General features: G+C 38.8%; 1 long non-coding RNA gene across 1 annotated transcript in view; it reads right to left on the bottom strand.

Annotated features, from left to right (window-relative positions):
- Positions 1–1,102: 1,102 nt before the first annotated feature.
- LOC137854217 (uncharacterized) overlaps positions 1,103–27,972 on the bottom strand; it is a 43,708-nt gene continuing 16,838 nt past the window's right edge. The window contains exons 2-4 of the long non-coding RNA XR_011095020.1: positions 23,372–23,863; positions 2,833–2,909; positions 1,103–2,436 (exon numbers count right to left, since the gene is read on the bottom strand). This is a non-coding gene — a long non-coding RNA (uncharacterized lncRNA). The remainder of the gene's footprint in view (positions 2,437–2,832; positions 2,910–23,371; positions 23,864–27,972) is intronic.

Here is a 27,972-nt window from a genome sequence, read left to right as displayed (position 1 = left end):
GGGATTAATTGACAACCAACATTTGATCCTGTTCATAGTGTAGTCCTGCTCTGAGCAAGTTAAGGTAAGGCTTACATCAAAAAGCTAAAAACCAAGCTGCACATGCACCCTGCAGAAGTCATGTGAGAAAGACATTTAGAGGGGAGGGAAGAGGACTGATACAGAGCTGGTCTCTGCCCAACTCTGAAGATGGATGCTGAGAGGGTTCTTTTTCCATATGTCCCTCCTACTTCATCCTAATGGTTTGGCAGGGAAAAATAACCAGTGCCAGAATGAAAAATATGTTCACATCTCTTTAATCCATTCCCAGCTAAATCCCCATCATTATCTGCAGCCAGCACTACATATAATTAAAGGGTTTATTTCTGTGTTACAAAATCTCTCCATAATTATGGAGTGTTTGCGAAGTGCAGCATTTCTGTGTGCATGTTTGAAGAAGTAAGGACTTACCATTTTCTCTATTTCCCACTATATCACTTACATTTTCATTTCCACCCACAAACCATTAACTTCACCCCTTCTGGCATGCAACTAGCTTTGCTAAGGTAAAATAAAAAATAAAAAAACAATAATAAAAAAAATCAAAGATGAAACTGTTTGTGAAAGCACCCTCAAAGACAAGACACCATTTTTGTTCTGTGACAACTTTCTCATCTGGAAGGTTGGGATACTTTGAAATAAAAAGTATTGACATGAAACTGAGTTCAGAGTGATGAGAAAGCTTTCAAGTGATTTTCTCTTTTGCTGGCAAACTGTTACACAACTGTCAATTAAAATTCCTTTACATCATTATCACAGAGAAACACTGAACTTCAGAGTGATAGAGGAGTCCTGCAGGTTCTCTTCGCTACTCATTCAGGTCCCCCATCTCTAAAGCATGTTGCCAGGAGGATGAATTCATACTACCAAATAAAGAGACTGTTCATACTACCAAATAAAGAGACTGGAGCAGTTGGGAAAACAAACAAACAAACAAACAAAAACAAAACCAAACAAACAAAAAGCAATCAACCAACAAAAAAAATCAATCGGAAAAAAAAACAACAACAACAACAAAAAAAAAAAAAAAAAAAAAACAAAAACAAAACAAAAAAAAAAACACCTACAAAATTTAGAAATTAAAGGACTATCATACGTAAATATCAATAGCTAGCTTGGTACTTACAGGATTCTTAAGAAAATGAAACTTGCATTAAAACAATTTGCAAGATAAATACTAGTGATATTTGGTTTATATTTGCCCAATATGCTTCACAAGCTGTCCATTAAGATTCCTCAGAAGTGATTATTTTATTCCGTCTATTTGTGGAATGTTTAAAATGGGATTTGGATTTAACTATAGTGTTAGCAAAATACAAAAATAAAAGGAGTAACAGTAAAAAAGAGATCGCAATGTTTGAATTGATAATAATGACCTAACTTCTTAACATCTTAAATCTTAAAGAGTAACAAAGTAGAAAAATAAAGATATGCGCATACATATACTCTGATCTTTACAGATATCTGTCTATTTTATTACTCTGTTTTATATGAGCTTACTTTCATTGTAGACTTAACAATGAACTATGAAGTTATAATGAAAACTGTGCACATCACCACTTTTTTTGCTCCTGTCAATTCTGTCAGGAGCTAATGGTACATGAATCACTTGTAATTTTTTATTGAAATGTCGTTACTCCTTTAGCCTGTGTGATTCTCACATCTTGATTCACAGAACATTCATTTTCCTAGTGAGAAGCATTCAAAATTGTCATACCTGTAAACTGGATTGCTCTGTCTACAAAACCTTTTCAAAAAGAATAATTTAAATTTGACCTAGTAAAATATCAAGAGTTTTTTATCTGCCAACAATGGTATTCTTCTTATCAAGTTATGCAGTCATTAGGACAACTCAGAAATAACATGCCTCTATGTTATCTAGTACAATGATAATAATTGCTATTTATTAGTATTGTGGCTATAATGTGGTCTCTGAAGGCTTCCTATAATTGATGTTACCACTTTCAACAGTTTAATCACTTGAAGTTCTTTTGACAAGAAACAATATAATTACCTAATTAACTGGGAAGGGATATAAGTATTTCATATTCCTCTTTGACAAAGACAATAGAAAGTGTCCCTCATTTTAGATATTTTTCTTTGGCAAGAGTAAGGCAGTGGTAAAGGAGCTCCTCTAAAATTAATTATTTCTCCAAACAGACTCTTCATAGAAAGCCAGAATCAGGCACAGAAAACTCATTGCTGGCCTAAAGAGCACTGTTTTTCAGAACATTCCTCTGCTGTTCCTGATGCACATACTTAAGCTGCAGCAAACGTCACTGAAGTAAACTGGGACCCCAGCAAACAGTTATAAGGCAACTATTTCCTGTGCTCATCATTTCTGTGACACAGCTGTAATTTCAAAGCAGGAGAGTTTTCCCAAGCCCTCTTCATTGCCTGAAAAGAAAAACAAGATTAACTATGGAAATGTTGGCTGTTTTCTTGCCAGAACTCTCCCTAATTTTCTGACTTTTTGAAAATGTCTGTTCATAGGCTTTAAGAAGTTTAAGTAAATGGATTAGTTATCGGCAAAATAAATTTCTATAGATGCACTTCTGATGGCATAATTTTAATGGAAGAGTATGCTTGCCCTACACACAGTGCCCATTTTATGCAATATTCTTACATCATGAGTTAAAAGATGTGTGGAGAGCAGTGACATTTACCTAGCCATGGTTTATAAATACTGTACATTGACTGGGGTCACTAAATAACATGATTATGAAACATAATCTTTCAGCTGTGAGTGGAATTAAATTATGTGAGTGAGTACATTTTGTCCCTCTATCCTACCTTTTCAGTCATATTATTTTCTCTTATGAATGCTCTTTTAGGATGACTTTTTCTTGGCTCCTTGAATCAGTATTTTCCTGAATGCAAAGCGGATGGAAAAAATTACCAACTTAGAAAAAAGATATTTACTTTAGTGTTAGCAGTATCACAAGATACAAGATATCAGAGAATCAAGCTTTTCAAACCTTCTTGCTAGATAAAAAGAGCTTACTTTTTAGAGAAAAGCCTGTTTTACCAGCCTAATTACACCTTTTCTCCCTTCTTTCTGCATTATGTCTATTTAAACAAATTGGCTATTGAACAGCACATTGCTGAGCAAAACAAAAAAATCCAACAGGTCAGCAGAGACCCTTGAATATTTCTTGCATCTGAAATTAATTTGCTCTGGCCAAATAAGTATATTTATCCAGTTAGGGAGCAGTAAAAGAACCATGTGCCCTACCTAGGTAAGCAAGTCCAAGGAACACAGTTAACATGCAAAAGATATCAATGAATCTATTCACTGGGATTTTAAAAGCATCCAGAGGCATCAGTCAGGTCTGGGACCCTAATGTACTATCCAAACACTGAGCAAAAAGCACCTTCTACTTGAAAGAGCTCACAGCCTAATTAGACAATAGAGGCATACCAATGTAGAAGACTACACACAAACACAATACTGTGAGTTCAAGTCTCTTGTAATTCATTCCCAGTCTCTGCAGAACAGGATGAGGAAATGTTCTGAGTGTAGACCTTTCTCCCATTATCCTACAGCCAAACATAAAGCTGCAATGAGCTCTGTTACTGAAATAACACAACAACATCAACACTGGTTGAAAATTTGCTTTCAGGACCCTCAAGGTCAAGCTCACATTGTCAATGTACAGTCAATTGCCCAAGCCGCATAAACTACAAGCACTTGTAGAAAATTGGGTCAATATTTTATCACAGGTCCACATTAGCTGATGTGGAGAAACTACCTTTTCTACTCAGCAAAAAGGGATTGAGCCACAACAGACAAACAGATTCCTGAACATACCTAGAGCAAGCTCAAAATCAGTGCCAACCTTACTGAGTGTATTCTTCAGCAACCTACTAAGCATCCTCTCCAGTCAGTTCATATACAACAGTAATAGCTGTGTGGCCTTCCAGTTGTTGACAGGTGTCAAGACAGGTGTTAATTTTACCTGGGGATACTGTAGTACATCACCAAATGAATTTCATGAGCATTGCTAAAACTTGTCATCTTTCTACATTAATAATGATATGCATAGGTGAAATGAGGCAATAAACTTCATACAGACTTGTTACAACATGTAACTACCTATTGCAAAGTTCAACAGATTTTCATAGATAGTTTTAATTAGTACTAATATAGTTTCAGAGCTTTAATGTATCTGCACAGAACTCTTCCAGAGATTTTGCTCAGGCTGGGTACGAAGAACTATGAAGAAGTATGAAGAAGAATACATAAGAGAAAGTTATATCATCCTTTAAATTGCAGTGGCCATTCTAGCTTTTTATAACATACAACAAGTAAATAATCTGTCTTGTTAGTATTATGTTCATGGTTCATAGTCTATACTGTTGTTTCAGACAATATTATTCTCTCAAAACTTTGTTGTATTAAAAAACCTACATGAACGTATCAACATGTAAACACAGAGTTCTACTACAAATGTTTCTGTTAGGACAGCTACCAGCTAGAAAGTACTGCATCTGCCAATGTAGCTCAGCATATATGTATCATGGATTCCAAATTATGGAAAGAGGTCATAGCTCTGAACTTGACTGCCACAGGTGACTGCTACTAAAAAAAGAGGAAGACTATAAGCATGTCCTTTGAAGACTTGGTCAATGAGTTTCTGCTTACCGTGAGCTTACAACCCTCTTGAGCTTTATATATTTTTAAAATCAACAACCACCACACTGAAGTGCCACCTTAAATCTTACATGAGCATAGACATTCTATCACCAAAGCAGAGGAAACTGTCTCTTGGCAATACAGTTCTTGCAGAGCTTAGGCCTTGTTTTTCCAGTGCTTAGGGCAAACATTATACTCTGTTTTAGATCCTTTACACATTACATGGAAGATGCCATGAAATATCAATGTGAGTGTTCACAGGCACAGTGAAGGAAAAAAAATAATGCTTCAGGTGGATCAGACCCCACCACCAGTCTGATTACATGGTACAACAAACACCATTCTGATTGCTTGTCTCTCCAGCACCTTACCACTGAAGGCAAAGCAAAAATCCCACCTTGTTAATTATATCAATAATTCTTCTAGCATAGGAAGTTGAAGAAAGTTTGCACCATGTCCAAAACTTTCATAATGTCCTTGAGTGAATAGCCTGGCAGTGGACCTCCTGGCTGCAGCCGGGTCAGTAAGTTCAGATGTGGTCTGATCCAAAAACCAAAAACCAGCAAACCAGCCAAAAACCAACATACTCTGGAGAGTCCCCTTGTCCTCAAAATGGTTCCAAAGAGCACTGATGTGCAGGATACAAAACAGGGCAGCTTTGACAGAAGAGATTGAGAAAGCTCTGCCACAAAATTACATTTAGCTTGGGAATTGTAATACTCTCTAAAAAAAAGAGACTATGAGGATATAGGGCTAAATCTCTAAATGTTTAGACATGTTCTGTCAAATAATTCAAAAAGTTTTCTGCCTTATCAGTCATGTTCAGAGAATGCAGTCTTTTATAATCCCCTTTACATCATCATGAGGTAAACTGGTTAAAATCAAGAAGCAGCACACTTTGATATTGATGAGAATGTAGATTTGTAAAATGATTCGTGGAATACCCACTGTTCTTTATTTCAGATTATAATTTCCTTTTGAGAACGGAACAAGTATTTTGGCTTTCTCTAAAGTTTCAGACATTTATACCTTTCAGACATTTATACCTTTAATTCTTTTGTACTAAAATGATATTTAAAAATGAATTGCAATGCAGTATAATGTTAAATTATAAAAACTGAAGTTGCCAGATAGCAAAATGTAATATTCTTGTCAAACTGCAAAAAGCACTAGGGCATGTATCAACAAGGGAAATGGCAAACTTGTGACTATGCCTTCATTACAAAGGAACTGTGGAAAATAATTTCAGAAGTTTTTAACCCACAGTAGGAGCTAAGTTAACTGGAAAATCTAGATGTAGCTGTCTCTGGGAGGAAGCTTACATCTGAACTGAGGAAAAAAAAAAGATGAAAAATCTTAGATTTATTCAAGTTCAGGATGGTTTTATTATTTGCTTGAGTAGGCTTTTAACTGCTGACCTTCATTTTGGCACCTGGAAAGTCTGGCTTCAGGACTGGGGTTGGTAAGATCCCAAAAACCTATCCTTGAACTCTTCAGAAAAAGTGGTTATGCAAGACAGGATCTTCATGTCACCTAGGGCTAAAAGACTGTGAAGATCAGCCAAAAATAGATGTTGTAATAGTCTTCAGCACAGTATCATGAAGATTTAGACACCGTTCAAGTAGTTAACGTGAGAAACTAAAGAAAGAAAACTAACCTTTTCTTTATTAGTGTTCCTCAGCATTAGGAGATCACAGCAAAAGTCACTATTTAATTCAGTACCTTACAGCTTTGCCTCTATTTGTGTATTTTTTGTGTATTTTGTGTATTTGTGTAAATTATAATTTGCTGAGCCCACCATGTGAAATCTAGGAGCAAATAACTGTCCCCTTGAAGTTACGGCTCTGACAGCTTGCGTTACAAACAGTTAGGAGTTTGTGCCTTTTGTATCTAAATCTTGAATTTAGCTTTTCAAACAGTGGCTGTGAAAGAATTCATTCCTTACTTCAATATTTTTAAAACTTTCCTCAGATTTACTTGCTCCAAAAAAAAAGAAAACAACAATAAGAGAACTGTAAAAATAACAGCATTTTTAGTATCCAAAAATATTTTAAGTGAAATTAACTGCTAGGGTGATGCATACTCCAGATAATTGTATTCAATGCTCTGCTGTAAAATCTACTCAGTGAATGAAGGAAAATGATGAGAACCTCTATTTGGACTGTTTGGTTCAGTTGCATTATGTAGGCATTTAAAAAACAAACAACAAAAAAAGTAGTCACTGTCCTGAAATAAATACAATAAATTGCCCTTTGCATCAACCGTCAAAGTATTCTTCTGTCACCTATCAGTCAGCTGTACAGCTGAGGAACAACACTGAGGGTATGCCTACGGCACTCACCTTGCAAAACTGCAATTGCACAACAAATGATGGTCACCAAAGGAGGACGTGGGAAAGGGCAACAGGTTCATTTGGCTACTTATCAAGGCCTTAGTGTAATTATACAGTAGGATCTTGCTGTGTTAATATGCCTTAATTAAACTAAGTTTGTTTTGTGCTGTTGGACCTACCACAAATTGACATGCATAACTGCAGAATTAAACTATAAAATTAAATTATGTGAAAACAAATATATTTTTTTATTATCATTGTTACTACTGCTGAACTCAGGACCTTGCTGTTTGTTGCCTGAATTCCTTGCTGCTTAAACTGTATAGAACTTTCTCAAAGTCTTCTTATACAGTGTTTATACTGTACTCTTAAGGAGAAAGAGATACAAACTCACCGCCTCTGTGAATAGGGTGTAAATTCTCAAAATACAACTTCTGTCTTTCTGAAGGGCATGACTAATTATTATAGACTAAGATGCTGAAATGGCACTAATTGTGTGGCTGAGGCTTGCTGGGTTTTGATGACAGTGTCACATGCTGCCAAGATGTTTCAAAACAGTCATTTACACAGTAGCAGCAGTTATGATGTGAATCCCAGATTAGATGACTTGCTGTTTTGAGGGATTTTTCTTCAGGGAATGACATCTGAATGCCTGATATGAAAAAAAAAAAATAATAATAAAAATAAACAAACAAACAACAACCAAAAATAAAACATGTTGTGGAGAAAAGTGTGGGAAATGTGTTTCAAGTCTTCAGTATTGCAGATGAAGTACATAAAGATCATAACAGAAATTAAGATCAGAATATCCAGATTCGATCCTGGTTAGAAAAGTTACAAAGAAAAACTTGTTTTATGTAGGCATTATAAAGTTTATTTTAGTACATAAAGTGTCTAATAATATTGCATTTGTGTATACAATGTCTAGTTTTGCTTCCAGCTATAAAGGAAAAGCCGTTTTACCTATAATGATAAAATATTGTACTTTACAAGTAAACTAGGTACATGGTACCTACTAGAAAGTTTGGAATTATACCAGTTCTACTATCAGACCTTAAGACTGAGTTGTGCTAACTATACTTTCCAAACATTTTTCTAAAAATATGTTTCTTCTCTATGTTACAGTATTGGGTGCTTACTTTCATGCCGATTATGAATACTATGGCTATATTTTTCTTTTACAGTTATAAATGTACAATATTAATGCTTTCCACTGTTAACACTTAAATTTTCCTGTTTTCAAAGATATGCTGGTATCTTGCACTCTATATGCACTCTACTAATGCATATATTTGCCTTTATTCAGTATAAAAGTATTTAAACATTTTTATACATTTAAGGCCTAAGCAAAATTTTCTACTTAATAACTAAGCTGCACTTAGGAAATTTCTTAATCTTAAGTAAATGAAGCTTTGATTATTTGACTTGCTATTAAAAAAAAAAAAAAAAACCAACTTCGTATTTATATACATATGGAACTAAGGGAGAGAAAATATATGGTGCAGCTCCTTCAGGACACTTAGTTACCTAAAGTCATTGATCTGGATCAAGCTAGTTCAAGGAAGATAGCTCCTTTAATGAAGGAGAGATCTTCTGAAACAAGCTCTGAAAAATGTCTTTGCTCCCTTACTGCTACATAAAAGAGGGCGAAAGCTTAATCCATCTATGATGCATCTTGAAAGGGGAGCCAAGATGTTGAGCTGGCCAGAACATGCAGATCTTTTTTGGAGCATATGTACTGGGGTAACATGAAGACACTCTCTGCCCTATGGTCTCTGCTTGGCTTGTAAGTATTGTCAGATTCACAAAGTCATGCTAACTGAGAGAATAAACAAATGTGGCTGACATTGCTGTTTAAAAAGGGCCACAAAATAACTGCTCAACTCTAGGATTTTCCAAGTAGACATGTCAAGATGAAGCCTAGACTTGCTGTAGGACAGATTGAGACAACAAAAATATTCACAACTATTTACCAAGATTTGGTCTTCAAGGACAGGTTATTATTTTAGTTGGGAGGTGAAATTAAAAGCAGCTGACACAGTAGCAGAAAAACAAAAATGAACAACTGAAGGATTTGGGTGAAAATATAGTGACGGGTATAACTAAACAGCTCAAATAGAAGGCTGGGAAACCGAATTTCCTCAAGAAACAAACAAACAAACAAAAACAAAAAACACATCCAACCAACCAACCAACCATAAACACCAATCCCCATGGTGTCTTGTTCAGCACTGAAAAAATTGTAGAAAATGTTATATATATTACAAAAAAAAAAAAAAGAATAACAAAGCATGGCACACATACTTTGTAGAGATTTCTCTTTTTCTCCAGGCACCATGTTAATGAGGGAAAATGAGAAGGCTAACTCTCACTAGCTCGTGTTGTCTCTGCTTCAGAGGGCTACAGCTTTCATAATTCACCTCTTCTCGCAGGCATCCTAAGAAAGCTCTACAAGAAAAACCTCATCAAGTACCAAGAGGAATAAAATTATTTGACAGTGAGTTCTCTTATGTAGTAGTCAAAGTGAGTGGCATAGGAAATATGACTCCCATGTTCCTCTACACACTTCTGTGTTAGTGGGACACGTCAGTGTCTGTGGACCCTGGTGTCCCTCATATCTTGTGACATGCCCACCCAATGCCACATTATACCCACTAGGTGCACCTTCATGCCATATTAGAGCAGAGCGGCACCTCTTTCAAAAAGAACCAACTTGCAGCTGGATTGTCCCCATCATAGTCTGCAAGAGCTTTTAAAGGGAAAATTGGCAGCTTGTCTTTCTCAACTTACTGTCATGACACATTTCCCCGGGATCTTTCAAGGCAGGGACACAATGAGGACCAGAGCTTGTGTTTGCAGTGATGCAGTCATACCTGGTGGATTCACTAGACTATGGATGGCTGTAAACACTGCGATAGTTGTATACTTTTTTACAAAACAGGGCCCTGGTTTTAAATAGGGTTTTAAATGAGAGCAATTAATAACAGGTAGCAAAACTAATCAAGTGGCAGACTGTGAGACCAGTGAAAAGATGATATAATAATTAAAAAATGTTAATTTTATGTGGTGATAGACACCCAAGATATGTGCACATTTTGAAGTATGTTTAGATTCCTTATAATCTCAGGTTTCTGAGTCCAAAATTTTATAATCTCAGGTTTCTGAGTTAAAATCTGCCTGTGTCACTAAATTGAAGGGAGAAAAGATGGATGATACACCAGAGTAAGGGAAAAATTAAGCAATGAACCACATAATTTGGGACATCACAGGGGAGAGTGACAGGAGAAAACAGAAGGAGAAAACATAAAATTATGAGTGATATAATAGGAAAGGGAGGGACCGTCAGGACACATGACCACAGAAGGATGCTGAGAGCAATACTTTTCACACTTGCAGAAACATGAAATGACAAAGCCACCATCATTGATGTAGGATCACTGTAAGACTTGGAGCAAAAGGGTTCCTTATGGAGCTGTGTAGGCCACCGCTGACCTGCTGGAGAGACATGTTCCTGTCTTTCCTCTCAAACACTGCTGCCTGGGAAGCACAGCACGGTAGTACTGTGCTGAGGGAGGCTAGGCTTAGAGATGATCCTACTGATAATAAACAGCATGAGGGAATGTGGCAGGCCAAGCTAACCCTGAAGCTCTGGTCTGAGACTGCCAGTGTTACTGCAGGTTCATGTAGGGTGAACAGAGGGCTAGGGAAAAGATGAAGAGATTGCATCTACAGAATTATTTATTATACTCCAGAGTTATAAACAAACATGTGAGAGCAAGTACATTCCAAACTGAATCATTCATCATTACTGTTAGCAATAATAATTAAAATAATTCTTGGTGTTTCCAATAGGAATGCAAAACTCAGAGGGAAAAAAAAAAAAAAAAAGAATCCTGAAAACATGAGAATATTATAATGGATTTATCTTCACAAAAATCCTGTGAAGTAGGTACCCTTATCTGCACATTACAGAGAAGGAAACTTTGGCATGGAGAGATTGTGATTTGCCCAGGGTCAGGCAGGAAGTCCAGGGAACAGCTGAATAGAGAACCAACCTCATGAATTCCAGCCCTGTGTTTCAGTCACAAGACCAGTTTTCCTTTCCTTCATTTGAGAATTTCTCATATAATTAAGTTAGGCAAATCCATAATTATGGATTTGAAAGTACCCTTTATACCATCTCCCAATCCAAGGTATTCAAAATTACATGGGAACGGAAGTCTGATAAAGGAGCTTTTCTGTGCTTTCTGTATATACCAGGAGGAATCTTAAACATTAAACCAAATAGTCTTTAGTGGCACATCCACTATCAAGACTTAGAAAGAGTTTCTGGCACAGAGATTAAATCCAAAACATTTTGAGATGCATTTTCAGCTCCAAGCATGTACATTTTCATTCTCTCCCTGGATAGATGCATGTTTAATTACACCTGAGAAGCTGCACAGCTTTTCACAGGGGAGCTGGGGAGCCCTGCCCCAGAACACATCACCACTTTGTACTTGAGGCAATTGTCTGGAGGCTGGATAAAGTCCAGGATCCTTTCCACCAAGACAAGACTTGAAGATTGCTCATTCTAATGAGTGGAGGCTTTCAGCATTAAGGAATTTCTCAACAGGTGGAAATAGTCACTGTCTTCCTTGTTTTGCCTGCAGCCTAATCTGGTAATAATTTTCAGGAAATTTTTACTAGTTAAGATCTCATGGACAAGCAAAGGCAAGAAAGATTCATTTTGCTTGTGAAAGCCCTTCTTCATGGGGTTGAGATGGGCACCCAGCTGCACAGAACTGCAAAGGCTCTTGTAAGCTCTGCTCAGCGCCCACAGCAGACACATAGGTTGCATATGTCTAAACTATCTGGCACAATTTTCTGGACCATCTGCAGGTTACTAACCTTGATGGTGCAGCAGCATGCCTTGGCAATTTTGTCTGCCTGCAATATCATGCCAGCAAGCCCTTTGCAGCTTCTAGGATCTGGGCTGGTAGTTCTGCACAGCACCATGATGTGGTATGTGTGTGTGTCAATCATCTGAAGCCAGGCTGGAGATCTTTTACCTATGACTGCATTGCACATACAGTAAGCTTGGACAGCCAAGTGGTGTTACAGATGGAAGCGTAAGGGCCAAAGGACTTCCTCTTTACAAGGCTAAGAACAGCAACAACATGTTTTGAGGATGTAATTTTAGATTTAATGGCCAACAGTACCAGTCAGGGATCTGAGTCTTCTTGCAGCTGTGACTTGAAGCCTTTCATAGACCACCATCAGAGCTGTACCAAAAGTAGAAGAAAGACTGTTGTGGAGTATTTATTTTTCTTTTACACTTTTTACCTAAATACATAATTTCATATATGTTTTTCTTCCTTTAAAGCTCTTTACTCTTTTGATCCAATGATATCTTATTTGTATGCCTCTGCACTTGATGTGTCTTGTAGCAGCTTCACATTGAGCCATGGCTGAATGATGCTGCTATCACAACTTGCTAATAACTAGGCAGAATAATCTTCTTTATGATAGTGCATATTCATCTCAGGAGAGCCTTGCTTGTTGCAAGTCCTGTTCTCATATAACACCACTGCTAACTGCATGCTGTATCACACACATCATCTAGTTTATCATTCATCTTTTTTATCTTGTTTGACAAATAATGCTCCTCCAGTGTCTCTTTAAGCTACCAATGTGCTTCTGTAACCATAGGATCTCTCAAATACAGATAAACAGCATGTGCTTCCTTTCCCATATCCTCCACATCTTTCACTGAAACAAACTGTCAAGCTGGTCTGGCAGAGACTCAAATCCAAGATCTAGACCCCTTGATCTCTAAGATCAGGAGCCAAACTCTACCCTTGTGAAATACCACTGAGGCTAGCAACATCCCTACGAGAGGAATTTGGCACAAGATTTTTCTTTTTTACACCTGAAATTAAAATTTGACTTAGCACAAGACAACATACAACATTCACAGAAAGTTGAGAACAATGAAAAGAGGCAAAACAAAGATGTTTCTCTGAAGAGTCACTCTACCATATGTTAGTCTCCTTACCAGCTCCGGGCAGCATCATGGAGTGAACCACGTATCACACCAGTTCTGGGGAGCAGGCAGCCACTTTAGCCCAGGGACAAGTGACACACCAAAGGGATAACTTGCAGCATGCAGGGGGATGTGCTGGTATCACAAAGATAACATGCAGAGCAGCACGCAGTGCTACTGCCTCACATGACCTACTGTAGCCTTAGATCAGCTGATGACATCTTTGGTCAACAGAGAGGCTATCTTTAATCTTTCCTCCTCTGGGATCATATATTAACCATGTGAGCATGGCCCTCAGCATCCCAAGCAGGAAAGCACGTCTACAGCTTTCACTTAGCTAAATTCTTGTTTTCCCAGTAGTGGCAAGGATTCCTCATGTGACATCAGGAAAATCGGTTCATCTCTCTAGTTGTCAGTTATCCCATCTGAAGCAAGAATATTAGTAATTCTTGATCTCACATCAGTGTGTAGGATTTACTTACATCTGCACTCCTCAGATGATTGGCAGTTTCTAATCTAATTGTTGTCTCTAGATGTTTTACATTCTCCATGAAGACAGACAAGTAGAGATCAGAAAATCAGCAAATCCATGAAGAGAGGAAAAACAATCCTTTAACCTCAGAGAAAAAGGACCTACCACAACAGCCTGTTCCAGGAACAGCCAAGGCCTGAAACTCTTACAAAGAGTAATGGTTTATTCTTTGAACAGTTCATAGTAGCTACAGGGACTACTCAATGAATTAAATGCCAGCCCATGTAAACGTATTTAGCTTGGTCCTAGGAGAACAGCCCTGGATCATTTGATCTGCTTCATGAAAGGCCTGTGCTGGGTGTCTTTTGCAGGGAAGGCAATGGTGATGAATGCTGATGAAGCTGCTGTGACTGCTGCTGTGGGGAACATCATTTTTCATCTCCTCAGCCCCACCCTGGGCTGCACAGGGAAGATGGGCTGGAGCTGTCTCCCTCTGGTCATGATGGATGCAAGGGCCGTGGCACTGTCTGCCGTGGCAAACAAAGCAGAGCAAGAAAAACTATCCTAAGGATAAAACCAGCCAGCCTGCAGAAGTGGCGGCCCTGCTGAGCCGAAGGAAAACCAGGACAAGGCATCTTGTCTGCTTAGCTCTTGTCTTGTTGCCATCCCCCATAGCCTTTAGGCTTCTTTTGCTCTAGAAGGTTCATGTTGTTGGAGAACCACACTGCAGCACTTGAGCAAAGCTGGCTGTGGTTCCCCATGCCCAAGCTGCAGGGAGAGCTTCTACCCCCACCAAGGACAGTGCCAGCGCTGCTGGCAGGCCCTCCCGCACAGGTGAGTCATGTCTGAGTCACTTGTCCCTGCGCCAGGAACAGCCAGCCTTTTCTCAGGAAGCAGAGCACACTTTCTCGCTGACACAAGGCTAAGCAAAAAGGACAGGTGAGGCGTCAGCATGCATGTGTTCCCAGCCAGGTATCCCAGGTGTTAAAACATCAGTGCTTAGCAACGCTTTGGAGACCAGTGTAAATTAGCTGCTTCCCCACCCTCATTGACTTCATTTTCCTTTCTCCACAGCCAAAGCCTGGAGAAGCCCTGACGGAAGATTAGAGGCATCTGTTGTCAGTTCCGAGGACTTCTTCTGCTGGATCAAAGTGCTCAAGTCATGCAACATTAATAATGCCCTCCAGGAAGTCACGAGGGAGCACCTATCTCCAGAATAACAAACAGGTCAGCTCACGCTCTTTGTTGGTCTTCTTCAACTAGGTTTGTAAAACCCCAGACCATTCTCCATGAAATTTCTTGCTGAAATACCCACTTACACAGGCCACTGACTTCGCAAAAGAAAACCTGTTCACTTTCTCTATTTGACAGATATCTACCAGGATGGGCTGAGTGTGACTTTCTTAATGTTTGAAGAAATTCTGAGCAATTCTGGATGATTGGCCCAGTAAGGCACTATTTCGAGGTGACTAGTAGAGATGAGGTCTTAAGGTCTCATATTCTACTCTTGATAAATAACCCCCAAATGACCCTTTAAAGATGGCATTACTCTAAATTGTCTGCAGAGGAATGTCAACCTGGTACATCTAGGGACATTCATTCCAACTTTCTTTTGGGAATAAAGGTGAGGTATTCTGAATATATCTGGTTTCCTTTTGTATGTCTCCTTTCTCACAGAGAAGTTTAGAATGTGTCCTCATTCACATTTCAGTAGCCCTTTAGCCACAGATACCTGGTATATTTCTAACAAAAAGAAATACAGATAGGAAGTGAATCCTGGTTTGCTTCAACTTGATGACCAACATAGAAGAGAATGCCAAAGAATACAAAATTTGGCAAGTGGAACTAAGAGGCCATTCTTGCACAAAGCAATGCTGATGTAAAACCCTGTGATTTGAGCATCTGAGAAGAAATGAGTGACTTGAAAAGCAGAATCCTACGAATGTGTTTCTCCTCAGAGGAAGCATTTCAGGGCAAGAAGCCTGTATGGGATCTTCAGAGTGTCCTTCACCAGGTCAGTGGTGTTTCTGCTGTCTGGAAGAACAGCCCCTCCTCTCTCTGCAAAAGAAATATCTTTCAACTTCTCCCTTTGAATTTGTCATTACCAGCACACTCAGAGAAGTCTACAAATCACCTCCAGTTCTCACTTGGAACCCTTAATTGACAAAAACAAACAAATAAACAAAACCCAACAAAAACAACAAAGTCACAATAAATGTTCCAATGCTTTACCAATAGATAGGAATTGCTGTCATGATACAGAGCAGAATGGGCCAAGATCCCCTTTAAGACATTCTCATCCATGCAAGGGGCTAAAGGGCTCCATCACCAGCAGTTATGCTGCATATCAGTGAAACTGAGTGACACTGATTTTCTCTTCAGAAGTAATTGCCTCACTTTTAGCTACCCGAATATGTTGCCATCACTAGTTTATTATTGTGAAGTTAAGAAAGATTATAAACTTGATTTTGTAAATGCAAAACAAGGACAGAAGGATCTCACTTAACCTTCTTCATATGGTGCTACAACACAAGCAAGAATGTCACTCTTAACTTGTAATTCTAGTTCTCTGCTTTAGTTAGGGGATCATACTTATTATAGCACACTGCTCCCTCTGCCCCAGTGATAACTCTGGAAACCAAGTTGTTCTAAAGCACGTACTGCAGAAGTGCTTACTCTATGAAGCAATCTTATCTTCAGGAACAACATCTTCAGTGCAAAGAGAAGCATTATTTACCACAAAGCAGAGGAATAAGATACTACTTATTTTGTGCTCTACATCAAGACAAAAATTATAATTCATCTTCCACCCTTTTGAGCACTCTCAATAAGAGAAGGGAGAACTGCTCTAGAAAACTCACCTTGTAAACTTACAGTATAATAACAGTGAAGTTCACAATATAACTGGCCTGAATAATGCTCAGTTCTGCATTTACTACTAATCAAGCTATAAATATAACATACTTGATGATTTTACGTAAGCTGCCCAAGTCAAATAGATTACATCACAGGGTCATTCAGGGAAGCTGCTGCTCAGGCTGTGGCATTCAGACTTAACTAGGCTTGTATTCATTTCTGGTCACCTGGAAACACTAGCAAAACATGTGATTGCAGCTTAAAACAAACACTGTGGCATCACTCTCCTCCCCCCTACCCCCCTTTTTTTAAGGGAAGAAAGTTAAATTTTTGTTTTAACATGAACTGTCTACTGATAACGAAAGATGGAAAGCTAGATAGTGTGCTGAATGCTTCCTCTGTCTGGTTAGTAAGCATTTACCCCACACCCATCCAAGTGGAGACATAAACATGGTGAATCATGCTCAGCTATGAAAATGTTAAAACTGAGCCTTTGATGAGGTCTCTTCATATTTTTCCCTCTGGGAAAGTTCCCTAGACTCCTTCTTCAGGAAATAATGCACTATAAATCAGTTAAGTTTCCTTCCATGCATTGCGCAGTCTGTCTCTGCAGGGATTCTCACTTGGGACTCAAGCCCACAGCTGCTGTGCGCTGGAGATGAGCTACCCACACAGCCTAAGGACCACCTAACCTGACACATTGCTAAGGCAAGGCTGCAGTTATGCTTCAAGTTGGGCATGCTCTGCTACTGGAGAAGGAGGAGTTGGGAGATTTCCCTACCAGGCATATCTCATCCCATCCCTAACCCCTATTTTGAGGAGGTTCTCTTAGCTCCACACATTGCAGAAAGCATTGATAATAGTTATGCTAAGTTTGTGAATCACTACCATTGCAGGGTATGTGGGACTTTTAAAGAGCAACATCCTGCTGCCAGCAGCCATCTATTGTGTTTTAACAGTTAAGAGGACCTGCAATGGATTACTGAGACAAATGAGTTTAAATACTCTTAGAAATATACGTCTGATGTCTTCTCCAGGTAGCTCTGCCAATGTACTCTGATGAGAAAATAAAATGTCCCTTTCCTAAATACATGAGACTAATAGTCTAAGACTTTTCTGAAATGAAATAAATAAATAAGTAAAAAATATCCGATGGGTATTGTATAACACAAGATAAATATTTAGTAACAATTGAGTTTACCAAACTGGAAGATATCAGTGTTTTACTGCCTACTCATTTTCATTTGTCAGACTATGGAAACAATGTTAACAGCTGAACCAAGGCTCTGGGTAGAGTAAGATCAACCAGCAATAGGAAAAATGGCCTTTGTAGTACCTGTTTTCAACCACAAAGCAATACACTGTACTATCCAAGACCAGCTGTTGAGGTGGTAACCTTTCTGGTATGAAGATATAACGAGGCCTGAGTGTTAGCTGGCACTCAGCTGATGAAAGTGAGCTGAGTTTGCATGGGCTAGGAAGTAAGTGCATGTGTTTTAGCTTAGATGCCCATCCTGTGAGCCAGATAACCTGCTACTTTGGGAGTGCAGCAGAGGGCGGTTGTTGTTTAGCATAGAATGTAAAGAAACAAGCAAATTCTAATGAAAAGGTATTGGCTTTTGCCAATAATTTAAGTGATGTTTTTTTCAGGCAACCCCACAATTGCCTTATGTGTGCTTTCTTGAATTGTCATGCAGTAACCTTTGGATTGCAAAATCCCCATTTCCCTGCTTTCCCTGGCTCCAAGACCATAATGAATGTATCACCTGTTTGTCCCACACTGGTTTCTCCACTTCAGACTGCAAAGGAGAACTGTCACCAGGTCATGGTATTGTCATGAAAGCAGCAGCTGAATGTGTTCAAACGTTGGACTTATTGATTCTCCAAGCTTTAAAACCCAACAATAGAAAAAAAAGTTGGAGCTTTACTCAGTGAAGGGATTTGCTTTCTCAAGCCCATCAATTTTTAAATATTTAATCATTTAATCATATTTAATCATTTAATTAATTCACATTAATTAATTCTCCCATGTGAATTGTTTTTATTGAAAACAACAGAGTCTGGTTTCCAAGTAAGACAATGGCTTAGAACACTGAATGCCATGTCACAGGGTCTCTGGTGAAAAAGTGTGGGCAATGACAATTTAAATAGAGTTTTACAGTGATGGGGCAAGGTAAAAAGCAATAGATAGGACAAAGAGTCCTATTTCTTGGCCAGTGGGTTACACCTGTCAAACAGCAGGAAAAAGACTAAGAAGGAAATGTGGTTATAGGTATAGCTAAGTCCTACATAAGTGTGATAAAGATCACATGAGCACATATGCCCTCAGATCCATGTTTTTTATGCCCATATCCACATCAGATTCTGAGATTAGCTGTGAGGTGACACAGCTCAACTGGTGCTAATTACAGCTTCTGTTGTGAGGCTGACACTTTCTATATCAGCAGCCCTGACCACTGTGGTGGGATTGCACTGCTTGCTTTGTATCAGGAAGTGTTGGCTTTGCATTAGGCACTAAACTCTATTCTACCTCCCAAAGTCAGTGCATTCACCTCAGTTTGAGAATTGTATAAGGAGGGCAGACTGTGTCACTCAGTCTCAGACTTGCTTGCATCCTGCCGCCCATGCACTGTGAAAATACTCTTTCACATGTGATTTTGGGATCGGGATTAGCAAAATGATCATGAGGCAGAGCTGCAATTCAGAGCAGTTATCCAAGCAGATACAGCACTCTGAAACAGCTCAAAAAGTTCGCTGTAAGCTCTGTGACCCTGGTTTGGGGGAGGCATTGGGGTTGGCAGGGTATGCTTGTCATGTCATCCCTGTAGGCATTCTTCCCATCCACAGGTAATCTCCAGAGCTGTTATTGAGGTTTGCCAAGTTAAATAAGACCTACCTCATGTGGAGGTAACCCACTCCAAAATAGATTTCTCCAAGAAGGCTTTGCCCTAAGTGCTTGAGTGATTACATACCTATAAATAGCTCAAAGAGATGAGATGCAGATAAGCGATGACCTCTCCTCAGGAGACAGTGTCCCACTAACTTGATTCTCATTTGTTGCCTATTAGGCCTGGTAATGAGGTAGAGCATACGGTCATTTTAAATTTGTTATGTGATGTAACCTCCCTTTTTGGGACACCTCAGCATGTGTAGAAGAGATACATGTCATCTCTTGTATAGGACAGTCTTTCAAGGCAGCACCATTAGCAATGCAGAAAATTGTTTGTCAGATTGCTTTCTTAAAAAGAAAATAAACTTGTTGCCCATGAGGAGTCCTTTGAAGTGTGGAACTCAGGCTCTTGGCTGACATCCCTTTCCTGGCCGACTCGCTTTGTGCATGACTGCAGTAGCACATTGCAGTCCCACGGGACCTGCTTTTTACTCCCTGGTAAACTTTCCCCCTTTGACATGGGAAAACAGATTCACAGTGATAGAAGGCCAGGACATTCTGCATACTTAAAATCATAAGGCTTTTTAAATTATTTTTTTCTTTCAGTCAAATGCCAAAAGACTCATGTTAACCCATGATTATAAAACTTGTCTTTGATGGCTTGTGTATTTGCCTTGTAGCACCTCCAAGTCAAATATTGTTTAAATCCCCATCAGTTAGCCAAGATATATGGAAGAGACAAGGTTCAGGAGGCCAGCAGTGAGCTAACCGAATTAGCTGCAAAATAACTGGCTGTCACGTTGCCAGGGCTGATGCACATGGATGAGGGGAGCTGTCAGGGGACTCAGCTTCTGCATCCCACTGTGTCATTTGGGTCCCCTCTGCCATGCCCTGCAGCGTGCAGGCCTTTGGTCTCTGACCACAAGCCACCTGCTGCTGCCTGCTCTTGTGGCCTCGGGCTCTGGGGAAGCACTCACTGCCTTGCAAATGGAAGGGGAGAATGGACAGACCTCGGTGCATGACCGGGAGGCCACACAAGGAAGCTAGGGAAAGGAATTTAATTACTCATTGTTGCTGGCAGGTGGATTTTTAAGTGGCATCATATTTATGACCTAAGACGACAAACTAGTCTGACCTTCATAATGAATTATGAAGTGTTTTCATCGTGATGTATCCGCTGTGCTAGGTTTAAAAAACTCCTGGAATTCCTTTTCTACCTTTTCCATCTCAGGCAGGTAGTCTGACAGAGGTGATAGTTCATTTTTCTCCTGGCTCTTTTACTCCTTTTTTTTTTTTCTTCCTTTTTTTTTTTTTCCTGCGAAAACTGACTTTCTATGTACACTGACTATAGTGTACAAGTGACACTGACATTACGTTGAAGTGATGTCACAGTGAATCAGATGCCTTTTAGAAACACTTGAATTTTAAGAGAACAGAAAGAGTAGATGTAACAAAATACATACACACACACACACATAAAAGAATAACATATGAAAAACAAAACTAGAAGAATCTAACATCAAAGGGAATATCATCTATTTATGTCTGTTTCAATGCAGACCTCAGGCCTGGGGTTCAAACACCCTGAAATAACAAAAGGTAAAAGTTATAAAATGTGTAATGTAAAGTTGTTGAACTTTATCAGTAGCTTAACTATCTCTTGCATGTCTTTGAATCAAGAACTGGAGAGAATGGTGCTCTGGAGTAGATGTGTGACCCAGTGACAGATATGGGACTAGAAGAGATCTGTATGATACAGGCAAATCCCAGTTCTCACCAAGTCCTGCTCAGGCAGTAAACATTTAGAGGAGCCCTCAACTCACTTGCTGCCATTTACCACAAAGTAAAGAATTCTTTCTAACCTACAATAAGAAAGTTTGGACCTACAACAAAACAAACAAACAAAAAAAGAAATAAAAATATCTCTGGTGCAACAGAAGAGAGCAACAGGGACTGAGGATCTCACCAGTACTCTGCAGACACACAACTACATTGAATTTATGAGGGATTTATTTATGTATTTATTCACTTTTTTTGTTAAGTCCCCATTTATGAAATAAAATAAATATAATATTATAAGAATATTAATTTAATAACAGCATAGAATACTGTGATAAATGTTATGATATATAACACCTTATATATTAGATATGTGCAATATTTGCTTCTTCTTCAACCATCTTGAAGAAACCCAAAATGCACTTAGGACTACATATACCATACAGGATCATACACCATACAAAAGTATCCTTTTTATATATATTGGAAGAAACAAAAAGCATACTTGTAAGTGAACAAAACAAGGTAACATACCCTGGGCTGAATATCAGGGTGAGAATCACCAAGTGAAGCTTCACTGAATTCCTTAAATGAGCAAATGCAATAATGAAAGGTAGTATTTCACTACAAAACATTATTCTAATGAACATAAGAAGCAACATGGTCTTCACAATCACACTTATTTAGTTTAAAAGAATTATGATAACCAAGAAAAAGGTAAAATATTTCAGCAGTTTGGTATGTCAGAATAAGTTCAAAGAATCCTATAAATTGTTTTGTGGGTGTGTGAGTGTCTATGTGTAATCCCAGATAAATGTATGCACTTTGTCACCCAGGCGTTCTGAACATCATGTACTACTCAGGAATCAGAAATGTACAGTACAGTCAGAGAGGGTATAATAAGAATGTTGTTCAAGGTAAATAAATACTGAAATTTTTATGAGTGAACTTTTCTGAACCAGTATATGGGAGCTTGAGAGGAGCTCATAAAAGGAGGGCAAAAGCCAGAGAACAGATGAGGATGAGAAAATGATATGAGGCATGTGGCACAGAAAGAAATATGAAAACAAGCACACCTTTTATTTGACATATATTCAGAAGAACATCCATTAAAGACATGTATCTATTTTAAGATTCAGGAAACTAAAGCTCTGCTCTTGTGTTTATAGTTATTCTCACTATCTGTCCCTTGAGTTACAGCCTCATTAAAATTGAAATTATATTATTGTGTTCCAGGTGTTCTTTGTAAATTCTTAGATACAGAGTAGTATAGATTACACTGATTTATTTCTATATGATATTGTTACTAGGGTACATCCAGTACTCTACATATGCATGAAGCTTCTGCATGTAAATGTTTTACAATTAAAAAAAAAAAAAAGATGATTGGAAAAATTAGTGAATGCAAATAGGGCCTTAGAAAACACTACACATGCACAACTTCAGGTGGAAATTAATAGAATATTGCAGTTTAGATTCAAATTTAAACAAGCTCATATTAATGACCAAAAAGTCAGACTCCACAATAAAAATCTCAGCAGTCCATATCTACTGGTCAAGCAGCCATTCAAAAGCAATACAATTATTATAATAACACAGAATATAAAGTGTGACAGGACTCCCAAATCACTTATCCAAAAAACAACTTATGTCATTCCTGAGGTGTCCCAGCTGTTCACAGAGCTGCCAGGGATGGAGATTCAGCAGTCTTTCTTGGTCAGCAGGAACACCAAAGCACATCATGGAGATTGTTAATGTTTTCAAGCTCTGAAATGGACCCGTATTTTGAACCTCTCCAATAATAACAGTAATAACAGGCCTGTTGGTTGTTTTTGCAGCTTGTAAGCAGAGCAACACAACAACTCTGGCCTCATAACAAACATGCTCCAGCAGTCACCAGCTCCAATGCTGCTTCCTTGCACAGTGCCCCCCATCTGCTCCAAGTCACACAACGCGCATGTGCATCTCTAGTTTCTTCTCAGCAACACCAAAAACTGTGGAAGCAGTTTATGAACTCACATGCCAAACTATTCTTGGGCTACTAAAACCAGTCCTATATCAGAATATTCCTCTGCTGAGGTCCTGTACTGCAGAAGTTATAGCCAAGATTCTTACTATGCCTCCTGCTACCAGTAGCAGGGGAATCTTCCACCCTGCCTTCTGTGACCTTTTTTTTCCCAGCATTTTTGTGGATGACAGTGCCCAACAAATGGTGGGAAAGGTGGGAAGTAAATTATAAAACTGAAACTACCACTGGAGGATGGCATTGCAACATGCAAAACGTTGGAAAAATGAAAGACCACAGGGGAGGATTATCAGGAATGATGTTAGGAGCCACTCACCAGACTGACTGACCAAGCATAGGGCAGACTTCTCCTGCACTGTCCTGCAGGGGTGTAGGACGCACTGGGATGTAGAGTCCTGATCTGGCCTACATTCCTGGCCTCCACTGATGGTGCTTTTGGGGAGGAGTCACCATGGTAGGTTTGCTCAGGTGAGCACCCTAATGAAAGAGATATCTTCCATTACTTGGCAGGGTGGAGAGGATCTGGCCCATGGTTTTATTTCTATCAGAGTCTCATGGAGCTGGAGGTATTCCAGTGACCTCCTGGTGTGCTCCAAGTTTAAGGGTTTTCTTAAATTTCATCTGCCAGGTGTCTGCAAACAAACAGGGGCAGATCCAGGTGATGCCACTCAGAGCTGTGGCTCTTGGCACCTACCATTCAGTTTGTCAACATTTTTCTGTGGGTGCAGGTTCTGTCATTTTTTATGAAATAAGTTGGAAATACTAATCCTGAGCTGTGAGGGGCTGTAAACAGGTCACTCCACTCCATCTGGAGAAAAAAAAAAAAAAAGAGGAAAAAGATTGGACAGAGAATACTTTTATATTTCATGCCATAAAACAATCAGGATAGCACTTCCAAGCTCAATAAACAGCAGAATAGAAGCTGTTCAGGGTTGTGCTAATGAGCAGAGATAAAGCAAAGTACTGCACAAGGAAAGCAGAGGTGTCAGGCTACACCACCCTCATCTCCTGGGTTTGCTGTTTCAGTGTCAGGCAGGACTAAATGTCAGCTTAGAATGGAAACTATATCACAGTGTTGCTAACCATCTTATAAACCATGCTTGTGGGTGGTCTTTAACCAACCACTGTTTTTTATCTTGTTTAGTAATATTCAAGGCAAAAGATGTTTTTTCTTTTTTTTTTTTTCTTTTTTTTTCCCAACAAAAGCTGAACTGAAAGCCTCACAAATTACAAGTGTAATGACCTCCTATGAGTGTTTCTGCCGCAATTGCTGCCTGAGTGGCTAAATCTTGGCTAAGTTACCATGATACTACAAACATGACATGCAGTAACCCCTAGCCTTTCAAATCCCAGGCCACTGTAGGCTTGGGAGGTCATCCAGGCACAGCCAGAACCAGTGACCCCAATCCTCCCCAGTGGGATGGCTCCAATCCACTCCTCCGGTTGCTGGCAGCATGAGAGGGCAGCGTGCTTGAATGCTGGCTGCTCTCAGAGCACCTTTAGAACCTGGCACCCCACCCCGCTGACGGACGATGCTAGTTGCTCCAAGTGTCGACACAAGGTGAACCCACAAACTGCAAAGCCCAAAATGTCAATCAGAGAAACCTCTCTGACCCACAGAATTTGCAAATGGTTAATAGCATTTGATGGATACAATTTTATTATTATTATTTTCATAATTCATTGCAAATGTTAAAATGGTAAGGCTTTTATAAGGCTTTTATTAACCTGTGTGAGTTTGGCTTGGTAAGGTCTGTAGGCTTGGATTTTTTTACATAGCTCTTACATTTTACAAATCATTTTTATCTTTGTGTTTTCTCTTCTGCTCTTACTCATCACTGAGAAGGTGATTGACATTACTGCTGTGGGCTTCTTTTTTACGAAATGGGCTCTCAATGACACACTGTGAAAATAAGGCACCAACCTTCATTTGGAGAGACTCTGTTTTATTCCGTTAGTATCACGCCACACCATTGTGATCAATCTTTGCACAGAAGGAATGACAAATGTGAGGGGAAGGTGGGGATTGGGAAGGAGTCCCCAGTTTCTGCATGGAAGACACAGGCTGGCTTTTTCTGATTCCATCCTGATAATACACTTCACTGGTCATCATAGAAATGCCTGTCTTCCAGGGAGATCATTAGTAATAGAGAGAGAGTTAGTAATAACACTTTCTGATGCTGTCAGGCCACTCTGCAGTGTTAAATTGTCTCCAGTCATCTCGTTTGGGAAGGCTTTTTTTTTTTTTTGAATTACTGTCTCTGGAATAATGAAGTATTTATTTCTTATCCCAAATAAGCATACAGGGAAAGGGAAGAAGAAGGCAGAAATGTTTTCATAGATCCGGAAGGGAAATGAAGGGCTATCTGGGAACTTGAGGTCAGGTGGATACAGACTAAGAAGCTCAATGAATCAATCTGCAGCCTTGCTGACACTGGAGATCTCTTGAACATCTTTTACCACCGCTTCTATTTCACATATGCAGTGATATTTACACTTCTCAAAGAGCAGAAATCTTTCTGGTACTCTATGACATTATATTCTATTTCAAAATGCTCTAAGGCAATATTAATAAGAAGTTTAGTCTCCAGCCAGGTTATCCCATCACTTTTTTTTTTTCTACATTCTCCTTCTGAGACGTTTGATAGCAAACACTAGATGGAAGAGAGAGATAAATACATAAAAGAACAGTCTGTTGCAAGCCTACACTCCCCTCTTTTCAGGAAATTAAATGGAATGTAATTTAAATGTTTGCATTAAATATTAATTATTTTAATCAGTAATGAACATGTTCAGACTCTTATAGTGAATGGTCAAATGGAATTTTAGAAATATAGAAAAGCAGAAAAAAAAATCTTGGTACAGCATTCTTTCACATTGTTTTCTGTCCAAAAGATAATTCTCTTTTAAGAGTAACCATAAATGGCAATAAATACCACAGGTCATACCTTAATCACTCTATGGTAAAAATCACCATTCAAACATTAGGGATAAATAGCATTTACATGATGGCTTTTTGGAAGCCATAACCCAAACAAATGGAAAATTGGTATGCAAGTTATGTGAGCTAATTTGGAAGTAAATTTGCAAACAAACATAGCTACATGCTGGTATACTTTTTACTGCTGCTTGCAGGGATAGACTTCTTAGCAGCCCACTGTGAAATATCTCTGTTCCACTGAGTTAACCTTGGATGATGACCAGAAGATGGCTAGTGCTTCGTGTTTATGAAGTTAACATGTAAAAACAAATGTGGTCTTTTTACTTGGTCAGGATACATGTTGAAGAACTGCTGCCTTCATGTCTAATGACTAAATATGGGTGGACTTAAAATAAGCAGCTGAATGAGGGTAAACAAAATATTCAGGTGATTCAAATCTGTTACAGATGGACTGTAAGCTCTAAACAATTTGGACATTTGTTTGTGAGAGTGTTGTAGAGCTATTGAAAATGACCATATAGCTTTGACTTAAAAGTTCAATAGTATATTCACTTAGTCACTCATTGAAGCAATCCCATGCCAGTATAATTAAAACATATGCTGTATCTTCACTCCATAATATTTTTCTGAGATGTTTAATCAGTGATATATCTGTAACCTACTTGACTAATTACCAGTATCCATCCCCTGCAACTACTAGTAAAGAATAAAACCTAGAGGCAATTGAAAAAGAAATGCAGTAAAATATGAAAGTAGCTGTTATAATTAAATGATATTTTTTTTCTTAGTCTTTTGGAAAAACAAAACAAAACAAAATACCACCAAAAAAAAATCACAGATATTGTAGTTAAATTCCACTCAAAGTAAAAAAAAATGTTTTAATAATGACACTAAACTTACTGATACGCCAGTTCCTTCCCATCGCTAGAAAATATAAATTACTTTTGTGTCTAATTATTTTCCAACTCTGAAAGGGGAATCCAATGTTTTGAAACCAGCTGATCAGCCGGCCTAGCTATGTTCTTTACAACAGCTGACCTGTGGCCTCCCTCTCAACTTCTTCCACTCACATCTTTTAACATCTTTTGGAGTTTTATAGTTTGTGACATTCTCTCTGCCCTATTTCATTAGTGAATCTCTCTAAATTCAAGTGGAGGCTGGTGTAGTCCAAGGCTGAAGCATGCTGAGACTTGAAGCTCTCTTGCATGTTCAGCTGAAGGGGCATGATAAAACAGATCAGTGTTAGTATAAGGATGCAGTGGTAACTGTAAGAAGAACAAAAATGGAAAATGCCCAACTAAAGAAAGGGGAAAGCAGAACTTGCCAGTACTAGCAGGCACATTTCTAACAGCAGAGATCAGAAATGTTTATTTCCTGAGGCATGCGTATTACAAGGACCTTTCTTGGTAATACTTTTGTGGGTGGATAAGAGTTGGAAAATACCTTCTTCTGTTGCAACAACATCCTCTGAAGTAATACAGTGCTACAGCACGTGGGTCAATCCATAGAGAAGAATTAATAAAAACAAGCCTAATTTATTTGTGGAAATAAAAGGCATAGGTCCTCCCTGCCCCCTGCTCCTGACTGACACTGCCAAGTCTTTGCACTGCTCCGTCTCATCCTTAAGTCTTGGAAGTAAACTCAGGGATGAAAAGCTTGCCTTTGTTCCCTGAATTATCAAAGGAACTATGATGTTTCTTTCTCATACCAATCATTATATAACAATCATTAAGTCAGCACAATAAGCAATAAGTGCTGGGCTTTCATGTCTTTGGGTTTATGGCACATACACAAAATATTATTGTTATTATTACTATTTTTAAGCATGCTTTGTTAAGACTACAACAACCGTATGAAAATAACAGGCACTCAGTCAACGGCTGTAACTACTGAAAGCTTTGTCTTTGGAATCTTCTGTATAGCACCATGTGAGAAAGGTAACACAAGGAAGAAGGACAAGGTGATAACCCTCAGCA

The sequence above is a fragment of the Anas acuta genome, chromosome 3, assembly GCF_963932015.1.
Source record: "Anas acuta chromosome 3, bAnaAcu1.1, whole genome shotgun sequence".
Lineage (NCBI taxonomy): Eukaryota > Metazoa > Chordata > Aves > Anseriformes > Anatidae > Anas > Anas acuta.
The sequence above is the reverse complement of the archived record's forward strand: the minus strand, read 5'-3'. Positions and strand labels throughout refer to the sequence as shown.